Source organism: Engystomops pustulosus, chromosome 11, assembly GCF_040894005.1.
Source record: "Engystomops pustulosus chromosome 11, aEngPut4.maternal, whole genome shotgun sequence".
NCBI lineage: Eukaryota > Metazoa > Chordata > Amphibia > Anura > Leptodactylidae > Engystomops > Engystomops pustulosus.
This window is the reverse complement of record NC_092421.1, coordinates 31,850,924-31,854,053: the sequence shown is the minus strand read 5'-3', so window position 1 is coordinate 31,854,053 and position 3,130 is coordinate 31,850,924. Positions and strand designations below refer to the sequence as shown.

The window sequence follows — 3,130 nt, the reverse complement described above, 5'->3', positions numbered from 1 at the left end:
GAGCAGTGTAAACTGTCTGAGCATGCAGACGCATGCGCAGACAGTTTACAGTCAGACAGTCAGCTGACACCGCGCGCTAACACCCGCATGACCGCGGCATGTAAGGGTGTTCCCACTGTGGATCGGATCCCCTGTGTCGCTTACCGGGGGATCCGATCCACTTCTGGGCAGCCCCGAGGACTGTCGAGTGCCCCAGGACTGCCTGATCCTCTAAATGGTCAATTACTTGGTAAAACTGGAGCTGAAAAGGACTTGGGGGTATTGGTGGATGGTAAACTTAATTTTAGTGACCAGAGCCAGGCGGCTGCTGCTAAAGCAAATAAAATTATGAGATGTATCAAGAGAGGAATAGATTCTCATGATAAAGACATAGTTTTGCCCTTATACAAATCCCTGGTCAGACCACACAGACCGATTTGAAGTTTCGGACAGGTGAGCCTTGAGCCAGGAAGTCATAGCAAGAATTGCACAGCATTTGCTGCAGTGTGATCAGAACGCCACACACATAAGCAACCGCTCCATTAAAATACATGACCCCAACCCCATGAGCTGCAAAATATTCAGAAACCCATGTGAAGACGAAAACTTCAATAAGATTGAAACGCCTGTCATGTGTGCTGCTATTTCAGATTTGACTCTAACCCCTGAAAGCAGTGACCGAAAATTAAAAGCTGCTTCAGAAACTCCCATAACTTCCTCCAGACTTAGTTCTGATGATAGAACTTCACCAAAACCACAAGCTAGGCGGAAACTCATTTTAGTTCAAGCCCCTGATCCCATTTCAAACACCTTTCAATGTTCAGTAAACAAACACAGCCCACCAGCATTCTCCATGTTCTGTAAAGAGAATACCTTTATGCCTCCTGATAGAGAGGTAAATTACAGTGAACAGACTGAAAAGCATATTCGTAAGGGAGCCTTGCACCCCCTCTCCAATCATAGCCCCTTGACCATCCATACTGCCAACTACAAGCAAACCAGCTCCACCGAAAAGCGTAATGATGACCGTGTCCACCTTGATAACCGCAAAAACTGTTCAAGAAATGTTGTGGCGTTAAAAACCTGTGATGTCTCACAAACGCCAGAACCTAAATGTACAGAGAATAACACGAGGAAAGCACAAGGGTCTGAGAATAGCAGCCAGCTTCACAGCATTGAAAATCATCTTCTAAAAGACAGGGATGGTCAGAAGGCTAAGGAGACCCTAGAGAAGCAGAAAACTGCTCGGGATGAGAACGACGACCCAGAGAAATGTGACTGTGGTGCACAGGAACAAGCAAGAAACGTCGGAAGTTGTCCAAGATGTGAGAGATTGAAGAATGCAGACCAGGTGAAGTCTGTAACTCTGCGACCTTCAAATAAATGGAAGAAAAAGGGTTTTCACTCTCTCGATGGGTTCCCTACCAAAGCTTTTCACCCCTCTACAGGTTTACCTTTACTCTCCAGTCCGACAACCGCACTGTGAGAAAACAGCAGATGGTGTGGAGGGCACAGAGAGACCGCTAAGTTGTAGTGCTCCACCAGCCCCATGTCTGAGCCTTCTTGGAAACTTTGAGGAGTCTGTCTTGAATTATCGATTAGAGCCTCTGGGTGTGGTGGAAGGTTTTACAGCAGATGTTGGAGCCAGAGGAGTATTCTGTCCAACACACATGACCTTGCCAGTCAGGGTTTCGTTCTATAGCGTTTCAGAGGACAATGCCCCTTCACCTTACATGGGTAATATTACACTGGAATCTCTTGGCAAAAGGGGATATCGTATACCTCCATCTGGAACAATACAAGTGACCTTATTTAATCCAAACAAGACTGTGGTGAAGATGTTTGTTGTGAAATATGACTTGCACGAAATGCCACCCAATCACCAGACATTCCTGCGGCAGAGAACGTTCTCTGTTCCTGGGAAACGAGATAAGAAGGCGACCATCCTTGAGAACATCATGAAGACAGAAGAGCGGACACTGCGCTACCTCATCCACCTGAGGTTTCAAAGTTCAAAGTCTGGAAAGATCTACCTCCACAAAGATGTAAGGCTTCTTTTCTCCCGGAAGTCCATGGAAGTTGACAGTGGGGCGGCATATGAACTGAAATCCTACATAGAAACGCCAACAAATCCTCAGTTCTCACCTAGATGCTGAGCTAACCACAGTAAAGAAAATCTTTTGGCAAAATTAAAAAAAAAAAAAAAAACTTGATCAGATTTTCAAATAGACACTTAGAGCCTCTGACTTTGACAGACGGACACCAGGACAGAGTGACAGGAATCCTTCAGAGTGCCCGTTGAGAAAGAGACAGGTGATAAGGGACATTTCAGAGATTTTGATGTGTAGAGAATTTGAGAAAAAGAGATTTTATTCCTTGATGGCTAAATTTCTCCATAGCTGCTTGCAATCTGTGTCTGAACATACAGGGACTTTGCAAGTGCAAGTTTACAAGAAGGGGGGGGGGCGACAGAGGGAACTCGCTGTGACTGAAAGACAGAGGGAAACAGAGACCAGTGTTTCACAGAGGGAACTCCAAAGTAAAACTGACAAAAGTTTTGATTCCAGACGAGCCCAGCTCAAGGGGGCGTGCTTCCACTTGCTGGGAGGAGACATTACTGAAGTGACTAAAGTGAGTGGCCATATTCTAATAGGGGGGCGGTAACTAACGAGGACGTCAGCAAGTACATCCCCCCATACAGATTCTCTCATTGTCAAACCCTCCCCTGCTAGCCCAGTGATGATTTTAACCCATTCACAGTCAAGAAAAAGACCCAGAAAGAACAGCTGGATACATGTAGGATGGTCCATGATCTCCAAGCTGCCAATGAGTGTCCCAAACTGGCAGCAGTCCCCAGGGTGACAAATTATTCACTGTTATTGATTTGGCAAATGTTCTCCTCTCTGTGCCCCTGCATGAAAATTGCCAGTACCTATTTGCTTTTACCAGTTTAGTATTTCAGTATACCTGATGTAGACTCCCACAAGGGGGGTAAAACTCACCCAGCCAATACCCCATGGCCCTACAGGGAGTAGACTGGCAGACTGCCCCTTACTGGATGTTCTCCTTTCCAGTATGTGGAGGACCTACTGTTTTTGTTTCCCTGGATGCATTTATTGACCTTATGTGTTTTCTGTTCCAGAAAGTTTCC

The 3,130-nt window shown here is 45.8% G+C and overlaps 1 pseudogene; it reads left to right on the top strand.

The window, feature by feature from the left end:
* The first annotated feature begins 449 nt into the window (after positions 1-449).
* LOC140105749 (atos homolog protein A pseudogene) lies at positions 450-2,188 on the top strand (annotated as a pseudogene).
* Positions 2,189-3,130: the final 942 nt, after the last annotated feature.